Raw genomic sequence first — 11,809 nt, forward strand, 5'->3', positions numbered from 1 at the left:
GCGAGTAGAAATCCATTTGCCCTGATGCCGTGCAGTGATTCCCCGCAACCTGTGTGCGTGTCTAAGGGTGTTGACTCCTGCCATTAGTATCAAAATCAACTTGACCTTCTGCGCCTCACCTTGTTACCCGGCACGGGACAAAGGTATACGCGGAGTTCCTTTCCATTGTGCGTGGCTATTTAACTGAACCATTTCATTGAATTTGGCAGCGCAAGGTTACATTTCATTACTCGTAAAGTTTCGTTATGAGGAGGGAAAATTTTTTTATGTGATTTTAGCGGTTTTAGTTTTTCGTTGAGTTCTGGGTATTTCAGTCTGCTTGTTGTGGTTGTGGGGTTTTAGATACAAAATTGTGGCCATGCGGTGGGTTATTTTGCCTTCCATGCGATATCATCAGTATTTCCCGTATAATCTTTTTACTTATTGTTTTTGTGTGTTTGGCGGATTATCAGGAGGGAACTACCTGGCGCACGTTAGCGGAGGTCGTTCGGCACGGCACGCCACCATCACCTGTACCGCATCACGCCCCAACACACACTCTCTTATTATCTATCTGATTTCTCTTTCGCCTCAAGAAATTAACCAAACCGAGTGACTGGATCGTTTTATTGCTTAGTTTTGCGTAATCTAACTCCCTAACAGCTAATGAAACACGTTCTAGTATTTAACTTCATTTGAGTGACCTAATTCCAACTTTCTAATTGGTGAACAGAGGGGAGGAGTAGGAGGACAAAGGAGAACAGAACGAGAACTACGAGGACGAAGAAGATGAGAAGGGGAAGAGGAGCGAGTAGAGTAGACGAAGGAAGACAAAGACAGGTAGATATATCAAGAAGAGAAGATAACTCTTATCAGTGTCAGTGGCGTCTTTTTTAAGCTTGTATTCTAAACTCGCAACACAGTGTTTTGCTTCACCTGCGGAGAATTTATAGAGGTGAAAATATTAACCATGGCCAGTAAGAATTTACAAGATTTTAGATTTAAGGTTACGAAAAAAAAAAAAAGTAGACTGCCTGATTATGTTTGACTTTCCTGTTACTTGGGGGACAGGAGAGCATCAAGACACCTCCGGAGCTAGATATGTGAATCTTACTGGAATCCTTTTATACACAGTTTTTTTTTTTTTTTTGTGGGGGGGGATGAGGGGGAGAGTGATAATAACTCTTTTTTTTTTTTTTTTAATATTCAGATCATTGAAAAGTATTGTTTTGCATGGACACACACAGATCAAGAGAAAAATATGTGGATGATATTGTTTGTCTTAGGCTACATAACTATTTAAGAGACTATCGTACAAAATAACTGTCAAAGAAGTTGAAGATTATTATGGACAAAAAATAGTAAAAGGGTTAGACGAGATTTTTTTTTTTTTTTTTGTGTGTTGCCCTTGGCCAGCATCTTTCATAAAGAAAAAGGAAAAATATATCAGTTGGGGTAATATATGGAAACTTCATTATCATCTCTAAAGTCTCTGACTGGATTCGGCGCCATTTACTGTGGGACAGGACAGACACCACGAGAACATTATACAGGTAATAGAAGAATCACACCTGCGCTGATATAATATGTAGCACTGGTTGAGGTTATTACTACCTATGCACTGACAAGACTCGACGGTTTTTGGTCTTGAACAAGCTACACATCAGAAGGACACAAATTAGATCGTAGAAAAATCACACTTGTATTCATATATTTTGTAGTAGTGGCTGGAAACGTCGTTACCACCCATGCGCTGACAAAACTCGGCGGTGTTCTCTGGTGGACGAGTTTGACGCCGCAGGGCTCCAGAGATCAAGGGGCAGCAGGCTGGGGGTTCCCGACGCGACCTTGTACTTGACGGAGGTAAAAAGATGCCCACTGCCACTCCTGCCTCTTCCCTTATGGTCCTTTGCTGATGACTTCTGATACAGACGAATATTAAAAAAAAAGACTCGTTTTTTCAATATAAGTGATCAATTATTCGTATTGGTTTATGTTATTTTTATCTCCATACTCGATTTTCTAACTGTGAAAAACGCCAGGCAGACAGACAGAAAGCAATGTGATACAGACGAGTACTCTGAAGTCTCACCTTTTTCCTATATAAGTTATCGGTCATTTGTGTTGAATAATAAGATTTATATCTCTGAATTCGACCTTCTAGTGTGAAAAAAGCCAGACAGACGGACAGATAGATAGACAGATAGATAGATAAATAGATAGAGAGAGAGAGAGAGAGAGAGAGAGAGAGAGAGAGAGAGAGAGAGAGAGAGAGAGAGAGAGAGAGAGAGAGAGAGATCCGTTCGATAGAAACAAGTATTTTGAAACCTAACCTTTTTCTAATATAAATTACCAATCTTTCGTGTTGGTTTATCTTATCTTCACCCACAAATTTCTCCCTTGGCTTTGAAGAACGCCAGACAGACGGGCAGGAGGACTGGGAAAGAGTAATATGGATTTGTAATCGAAGAAGAAAAAAGTAAAGACGCCATCTGTCAGGAAAAAAATAAAAATAAAAAAACAAGGTCTGCTTGGTTGGTGGGCGTGAAGGATATAGTAAAACTAGAACCTGCTTTCGTTTTGCTTTTGCTGCCAAATTCTTTCGCTCACTCCATTAGATACGAAGAACCAGATCGTTTTATTATCGGCATCTCAGATTAGTATTTACATATTATTCAGGTGGTGAGTGTGTGGGATGTTTCTCAGTTTCATGATCCTTCGTTCTTTTTCCTCCTCCGTGTAAATGAGAGTATGTGCTAGAGGTGAATAGAATATAGTCATTTGGTCTTTTTTTTTTATATATATATCTATATTTTGTTAGCGTCATTGAGTTTGTTGTTTGATTTATTCATGTGCTTACTTTTTCTTGTCTGTCTGTCTGTCTGTCTGTCTGTCTGTCTGCACTGTCATCGCTCTTATATACTACATATGTACATGTTTGTTTATTCATTCATTTGTTAGTAAGTATGATTGTTGTGAGTATTTTTTTCTTTCTTGCTTTTATTTATTTTTTTCTTGTTTCTGCTGGTTTTTGTTGTTGTTCATGTTGGTGGTGGTGGTGGTAGTGTTGTTGTTGTTGTTGTTGTTGTTGTTGTTGTTGTTGTTGTTGTTGTTGTTGTTGTTGTTGTTGTTGTTGTTGTTCTTCTTCTTCTTCTTCCTCCACCTCCTCCTCCTCCTCCTCCTCCTCCTCCTCCTCCTCCTCCTCCTCCTCCTTTTCCTCCTCCTATTCCTCCTCTTTCTCCTCCTCCTTCTCATCCCTTCCTCCTCCTCTTTTTCCTCCTCCTCGTTCTCTAATATAAGCATACTTGATTAACTTTTTTTTTTTTTTCCCAACGCACTGTGTTTGTGTGCCCTTGAGGTGGGAATCAGCTACTGATAGCACGCATCTCCCACGCCCAGAGCTGCGTGGACACTCATCTGAGGCTGCAATTGGAAAAAAAAAACGTACTTACATCCGTTTGATATTCTTTTGGAGAGGTTACATTTGAGACCAGCGAGCGAATATTGGATATACGTAGATGAAGGAGAGAGACAGAAATATATAGAGAGATGAAGTAAAAGCGAGAGTTAAAAAAGAGAAGTGGAGGAGTGTTTAACAGGACTTACTTTCGTTCTTTGTTTTAATTTACGTGTGCATGTGTGTGTGTGTGTGTGTGTGTGTGTGTGTGTGTGTGTGTGTGTGTGTGTGTGTGTGTGTGTGTGTGTGTGTGTGTGTGTTTGTGTGTGTGTGTGTGTGTGTGTGTGGGTTGTAGAAGAAAAATGTTCGTATGGATGAGGAACTGTAAGGAAATATGAGTGTGTTCGGATGTATTTCTTTTTTTCTTTTTTATATAGACGAGTTAACCTGATGTCAGAGAGAGAGAGAGAGAGAGAGAGAGAGAGAGAGAGAGAGAGAGAGAGAGAGAGAGAGAGAGAGAGAGAGAGAGAGAGAGAGAGAGAGAGAGAGAGTGTGTGTTTTATAGTTAATGGTGAAAACGACTGAAATGTAACACACACACACACACACACACACACACACACACACACACACACACTTCACTCAAAAATTCAAAATTATCATGGCGATACCTACACCAGCCTCGGGGTCCCCATCTGGGGAGGGGACCACAAATGTCCCCAGGTCGAATTGCTCTTCTGATAACGACCATCCTGGTGAACTAGCCTTCAACTTTGCTATCCTCCACGACCTAGAGCAATTGGTGCAACACCCTACTCGTATTCCTGACCGTCTTGGAGATATGCCCAACATTCTTGACCTTTTCCTGACCTCTGATCCTTCTGCTTATGCTGTCACCCTCTCTTCTCCGTTGGACTCCTCCGATCACAATATCATATCTGTATCTTGTCCTATCACTCCAATGCCTCCTTAGGATCCCCCTAAGCGGAGGTGCCTCTGGCGTTTTGCCTCTGCTAGTTGGGGGGACCTGAGGAGGTATTTTGCTGATTTTCCTTGGAATGACTACTGCTTCCGTGTCAGAGACCCATCTTTGTGTGCCGAGCGCATAATAGAGGTGATAACGTCTGGCATGGAGGCGTACATTCCTCACTCTTTTTCTCGACCTAAACCTTTCAAACCTTGGTTTAACACAGCTTGTTTTCGTGCTATACAAGATAGAGAGGTGGCCCACAAAAAGTACTTAAGCCATCCATCACCAGAATCTCATGCACTTTATATATCTGCCCGGAACCATGCCAAGTCTGTTCTCCAACTATACAAAAACTCCTTCATTAACAGAAAGTGTCAAAATCTTTCAAGATCTAACTCCCCTCGTGACTTTTGGAATCTGGCCAAAAATACCTCTAATAATTTTGCTTCTTCTTCTTTCCCTCCTTTATTTCAACCAGATGGCACCACTGCTATCACATTTATTTCTAAAGCTGAGCTCTTCGCTCAGACCTTTGCTAAAAACTCTACCTTGGACGATTCAGGGCTTCTTCCTCCCTCTCATCCTCCTTCTGACCACTCCATGCTACCTATTAAAATTTTTCGCAATGATGTTTTCCATGCCCTCGCTGGCCTAAACCCTTGGAAGGCTTATGGACCTGATGGTCCCTCCTATTGTTCTCCGAGACTGTGCCTCCGTGCTTGCACCTTGCCTAGTCAAGCTCTTTCAACTCTGTCTGTCAACATCTACCTTTCCTTCTTGCTGGAAGTTTGCCTACATTCAGCCAGTTCCTAAGAAAGGGTGACCGTTTTAATTCCTCAAACTACCGTCCTATTGCTTTAATTTCCTGCCTATCTAAAGTTTTTGAATCTATCCTCAACAGAAAGATTCTTAAATATCTATCACTTCACAAACTTCTATCTGATCGCCAGTATGGGTTCCGTCAAGGCCGCTCTACTGGTGATCTGGTTTTCCTTACTGAGTCTTGCTCATCCTCTTTTAGAGATTTTGGCGAAACTTTTGTTGTTGTCTGGCACAAAGCTTTGATTTCCAAACAACCCTCCTACGGTTTCTATCCTTCTTTCTGTAACTTCATCTCAAGTTTCCTTTTTGACCGTTCTATTGCTGCTATGGTAGACGGTCACTGTTCTCCTAAATATGTTAACAGTGGTGTTCCTCAGGGTTCTGTCCTGTCACCCACTCTCTTCTTATTATTCATCAATGACCTTCTAAACCAAACTTCTTGTCCTATCCACTCCTACGCTGATGATACCACCCTGCACCTTTCCACGTGTTTTCATAGATATCCAGCACTTCAGGAAGTAAACATTTCATGCAGGGAAGCCACAGAACGCCTGACTTATGATCTTTCTAAAATTTCTCATTGGGGCAGAGCAAACTCAATTCCTCCATCTATCAACTCGACACAACCTTCCAAACAACTATCCCCTCTTCTTCAATGACACTCAACTGTCCCCTTCTTCTACACTGTCCTCGGTCTGTCCTTTACTTATAATCTGAACTGAAACTTCACATCTCATCTTTTGCTAAAACAGCTTCTATGAAGTTAGGTGTTCTGAGACGTCTCCTCCAGTTTTTCTGACCCCCCCCCCCTAGCTGCTAACTCTCTACAAGGGCCTTATCCGTCATACATGGAGTATGTTTCACATGTCGGGGGGGGGGGGGGGGTTCCACTCATACCGCTCTTCTAGACAGGGTGAAATCAAAAGCTTTTCGTCTCATCAACTCCTCTTCTCTAACTGACTGTCTTCACCCTCTCTCTCATCGCCGCAATGTTGCATCTCTAGCTATCTTCGACCGCTATTTTCATGCTAACTGCTCTTCTGTTCTTGCTAACTGCATGCCTCCCTCCCTCCCGCGGCCTCGCTGCACAAGACTTTCTTCTTTCTCTCACCCCTATTCTGTCCATCTCTCTAATGCAAGAGTTAACCAGTATCCTCAATCATTCATCCCTTTCGCAGGTAAACTCTGGAACTCCCTGCCTGCTTCTGTATTTCCACCTTCCTATGACTTGAATTCCTTCAAGAGGGAGGTTTCAAAACACTTAATCCTTCATTTTTTTACTACCGCTATGGACCCTTTTCTGGGACTGGCATCTCAGTGGGCTTTTTTTTTTTTTTTTATTGAACTTTTGTTGCCCTTGGCCAGTGTCCCTCCTACATAAAAAAAAAATAGTTGTGGTAATAGTAGTAGTAGCAGTAGTAGTAGCGGTAGCAGTAGTAGTAGTAGTAGTAGTAGTAGTAGTAGTAGTAGTAGTAGTAGTAGTAGTAGTAGTAGTAGTAGCAGCAGCAGCAGCAGCAACAGCAGCAGCAGTAGTAGTATCAGCAGTATCCAACCGCTCTCTTTATAATGTTCAGCTTGAGAGAAGGATCAAAGGTGTTCCCACAAGATCCTAATTCTTGTTTCATTGGTGCTGACAGCGACCTCTGGCATTCAGTGAAGGACGTACCTGTGTTGTTGTCTCGAGGAATCATCATGTAATTCCTTGGTTATGCACCTCACAACAGCCAGGCGATCTGTTATCCCAGAAAAAAATTTGTTGTGTAACGCTTTTTTCCCATTAACTTGTGTGGAGATTTGATATTTTTTTTTCTTTTTTACCTCATTCTGTAATTAACTTCATGCTTCATCTCCTTCCGCCCTTTGTTGCCTTTTTTTTCGCTCCTCTTTATCTGAGTTATATAACATTTGCCTCCGTACTGCGCACCGCTCTCTTTCATTATGAACAGTAGTGCAGCAAATGCAGCTTCACACACACACACACACACACACACACACACACACACACACACACACACACACACACACACACACACACACACACACACACACACACACACACAGTTCATTTTAGTTAATTTATTGACAACAAAATGGCTATGTTAGTTTAGGCTAAGTTAGGTAAGGTTAGGTCAAGTCGAAAAATTCATCACTGGGGAGAATAACTCAGGATTAACTTTCATGGAGGAATCTTCGTGTATAGAACTTGAGTTAAATTTATGATGCATCTCATATACAGAGCGAATCGAGTCACGTCTATTCAAAACATTGTAGATAACAAGCTATTACAAATCTAACACGTAAACTTCATCAACTTCATTCACATTACCTGGTCTGGCTTGGATTAGGAGCTTTACCAGACTGACTGACTTCATTTCCAGCTAATCACCAAAGTCGGTGTGCAAGCAAATACAAACTCAATACGTCAACCGAAACAACTTCACTCTCCGTCGAATTAACTGGGCTGGGCTGGGACTCTAACCACACCTGCCGCACTCCATTTCTAGGTAGCCATCAAAATCAGTGTGCTGTAGAAAGTAACAACGAAAGCATTAATAAACCCAACACGTGAACCTCAAGACTGTGACCTTTACCAAACTTGCTCACTCCTTTCCCAGCCAGCCATCAATGTACTGTGAGGAGATACACCGAAAGAAGAGTGAAAGTAGTAAAGGTAGCGAAGGTCTTATTAGCGTCCTTATCATTTTCACCATCAGGGATCACCACCATCATTGACTGTTATCACTCACCACCGCGCCAGGATGAAGTCATCTCTTAAATTTGTCCTCGGCTCATTTCTGTCTCGTGTTAATTCGTATTAATTCGTAGGGTTTGGTTGGCTCTGGGTTCTTTACTGCTCTTTGTACCTAAACTAGCCGTTTGAGAGAGAGAGAGAGAGAGAGAGAGAGAGAGAGAGAGAGAGAGAGAGAGAGAGAGAGAGAGAGAGAGAGAGAGAGAGAGAGAGAGAGAGACAAACGAACAGATGTACAGCTACAGACAGACAAAGGCACAGAAACACAGAAACAGACAGACGCAAAAACAAAAAAACGACGTCAAGACAACACACACACACACACACACACACACACACACACACACACAACCCTACGAGAATAATCTACCACATTTCGTCGTCACCTTTGCTTATAAAACACTTTTTCCCTGAACTGTTTATGAGTCAAAGAAAGACGAGGAAGACAAGAAGTAAATATCAATTTTCGTCACAGCAACTCCTTTCTTCTTTTTATAAGCGTTAATTGAGTAGTGTGAGGCGCGAGGCATTACGACGAAGGAAGAAGGGAAGGAGGGAGGGAAGGAGGGAGGGATGGAGGGAGGGAGGGAGAGGGTGGGGAAAGTTAAATGGAGTGTGTACAAACTCTCAGATAATTAGAGGGCATTTCACTTTAAATAGTTTGGCAGGTAATTAAGGGAGCAGGAAGTCAGCATTCGTCAAGGCAAGAGAGTGAGAAAGAGAGAGAGGGAAGAAGAGGGAAAGGGAGATGGAAAAATATAGAGAAAATATAATGTGTGTTAGTGTATGTTATTATTAGCATGAAAGAAAGTTCCCTTTTCATAAATCATGTTAAACTTTACTTTTCTGCGACTGATTTCCAAGTATTTCAATTTAAGCTAATCAAGACTATTCGTGTTATATCGTAGTAAGTCAGAGAGTAAATTAGGCTGGATTGTGTTAAATTAAATTAGTTAGGTTTTTGTTGAAATAAAAAAAAATGCATTCGTGGTGGAGAGAGAGAGAGAGAGAGAGAGAGAGAGAGAGAGAGAGAGAGAGAGAGAGAGAGAGAGAGAGAGAGAGAGAGAGAAGAGAAATGAGAGAGGAGAAGAAAGAAGAGAAGGGAGGGTGAGGAAAACGAGAATGAGAACGACATGAGAGAGACAGAGATCAAAGGTGCTAGGGTACACCAGAAAAACAGCCCAGTCTTGAACCTGATGCTGCTACACTTACTCCGCCGCCACATGATACACCCTAAGGACGAGAGGCGGGGGCGGCACTGCTATTGATGGGACGAATGCATACCTTACTGGGGGTCGAGGATTAAGAAGGGTAGACTAATAAACTAAACTAGATATGCAATGTGCCTCGAATAGTAATACAATAAAAAGGAGAGATGGAGTTGCGATAGAGAATTGGCAATAGGAGGGTAGTAAATAGTAGGATTAAATGCTTGGTATTGGTGGAGAGTAGTAAATTAGGAGGATATTAATGAGCGTGGGAGGGAAGATAATTAAATGGATCCAGGTATATGAATGCACGTAGCTACTTGTGGTCTGGTTAAGTTTACCCCGCCTCTGCCATCTAAGTCTTTTCCTTTACGGCTCCACTTAGGGATTTGTGGCGATAAAAACTAGTAGATTTGTGTTTAATCTTTCGAATCTACACTTGAGACCGGATTTTGTTTTATACTTTGTGACAGATGGCGAGAACTTACTAAAAAGAAAAGAATTGAGGTTGGTTTGATTCATACAAGTAAAATTGTATGATAAAACGTATAGATTTTTCTTATGTATCAGGGAGACCGGTCAAGGGCACAAAAAGTAAATAAATAAATAAACAAAAATTATCTTACAGTACTGCTCCCATAGTGACAGGTGACTAATGCTACGTACAAAATATTTTATTATTATTTTCATATTACACCTGTTTACCTGCCATGGAAGAAGTAGGTCCTATATTTTATGCTAGGTTACAAAAACAGCGACAAAATGACAGTGGTAGGCGAAAAGAGAAGGTTTGCGGCTTATATGGTAATACAAAATATAAAAGTTTAATAAAGTGACAACATAATGTTCGTCTGCCACCATTCGACTTGCCATGGAATAAGTGCATCATGTATATATATATATATATATATATATATATATATATATATATATATATATATATATATATATATATATATATATATATATATATATATATATATATATATATATATATATATATATATATATATATATATATATATATATATATATATATATATATATATATATATATATATATATATATATATATATATATATATATATATATATATATATATATATATATATATATATATATATATATATATATATATATATATATATATATATATATATATATATATATATATATATATAAAGAAAAAAAGAGAGATATGTGATCTTGATAGAAGAAAAGAGTAGAAAAATATGTTTAGGATTCACATGATAGTATGAAATATGAGATTGAAGCTATTAAATTTACATTCCTTAGAGAGACTTCATTTAAGAGGGGGCCTGATAGGAGCCTTTAAGTAGTGTAGAGGTTATAGCAAGAAGGACTTAAGCAAAATTCTTGGCATCTGTAATCAGGATACAAGATATAACGGGTTCAAGCTTGAAAAATTTAGATTCAAGACAGAGATAGGAAGGCATTGGTTCTCAAATAGAGTGATTAATGAATAAAATGGACTCAGTAATCAGGTTACCGGTGCTGAGTCACTAGGGAGCTTTAAAAGGAAGATTATTCATTTACATGAATAGTGATGATAGATGGAAATGGATAGGTATTTCTTATACAGGGACAGCCGCGTGTTTGCCTGATGGCTTCTTGCAGTTTTCCTTAATTTCTTATATTCTTATGTTCTAAGAATGAAACAAAATAACATAATATTCGTGCGCCACCTTTTCACTCACAATAGAAGAAAAAAAATCTGCATTGTATTCTAAATGGCAAAGGAGACCAGCTGATGGTGAAGGGGTCAAAGAAAGGTTCAGGACTCGTAATAATCATGCATGATATGACACTAAAACAGTAAAAAAACGAGCTAATCTCCTCTACTTACACACCATCAGGTAAGGAGAACGACCTCTACGTAAGGAGTAGAACACGGTAATATACCAGAAGCTTCAATAGAGTAAGGTAACAACTCAGGTTGCCTGGAAGATGTAGAGCCTTATCGCATCACTCTTTATAGGTAAAAAATGTGCAAATTTTCTATACTTACATGCCGTCAGGTAGAGAGAACGACTTTTACGTAAGGACTAAAACACGGTGATATATTAGAAGCTTCAGTAGAATAAGATGACAACGTCTTAAGCTGCCTTAGTGATGTAGACCCTTATCCCATCACTCTTTATAGGTAAAAGCGTGCACACTTCCTCCACTTACACGCCGCAAAGAAAAGACAGCGACTTTTGTACGAGCACTAGAACTTGGTAATATATCAGAAGCTTCAGTACAACAAGGTAACAACGTCCTAACCTGAATTAGAGATGTAAAGCCTTATCCCATCGCTCTTTATAAATAAAAACGTGCATACTTCTTCAACGTAGTAAAGAAAGCTGAATGAATCTTACGTAGAGGAAAAAACATGTGCCACGTCTTGAAGCACACTACATAAAGAGCTCCGTTTTACAGTGCAGTGAACTGTTAAGGAACAATCTCGTTAAACGCCTTGTATGGTCACTAGAATGAACAGCCTTCTTGACGGAGGAGGTAGCGAAGGTGAAGATAGTGTGTGTGTGTGTGTGTGTGTGTGTGTGTGTGTGTTGATATGTATATTAAGGCGATGAGTGTTAACGTTAGTTGTGTTTTCTCTTTTCCTTTCTTTCTTTCTTTCTTTTTCTTTACTTCTTTCTGTATGAAGATAGTATTTGTT

General features: G+C 39.9%; 1 protein-coding gene and 1 long non-coding RNA gene across 4 annotated transcripts in view; one reads left to right on the forward strand and one right to left on the reverse strand.

Moving 5' to 3' along the window:
* Window positions 1-11,809, reverse strand: part of LOC135107331 (echinoderm microtubule-associated protein-like CG42247) — a 100,063-nt gene that overhangs the window by 73,702 nt on the left and 14,552 nt on the right. The gene's annotated exons all lie outside the window — the stretch shown is intronic.
* The window catches only part of LOC135107332 (uncharacterized), a 140,733-nt gene that overhangs the window by 65,963 nt on the left and 62,961 nt on the right, over window positions 1-11,809 (forward strand). The gene's annotated exons all lie outside the window — the stretch shown is intronic.

This window comes from Scylla paramamosain, chromosome 15 (assembly GCF_035594125.1).
Source record: "Scylla paramamosain isolate STU-SP2022 chromosome 15, ASM3559412v1, whole genome shotgun sequence".
NCBI classification, from domain to species: Eukaryota; Metazoa; Arthropoda; class Malacostraca; order Decapoda; family Portunidae; genus Scylla; species Scylla paramamosain.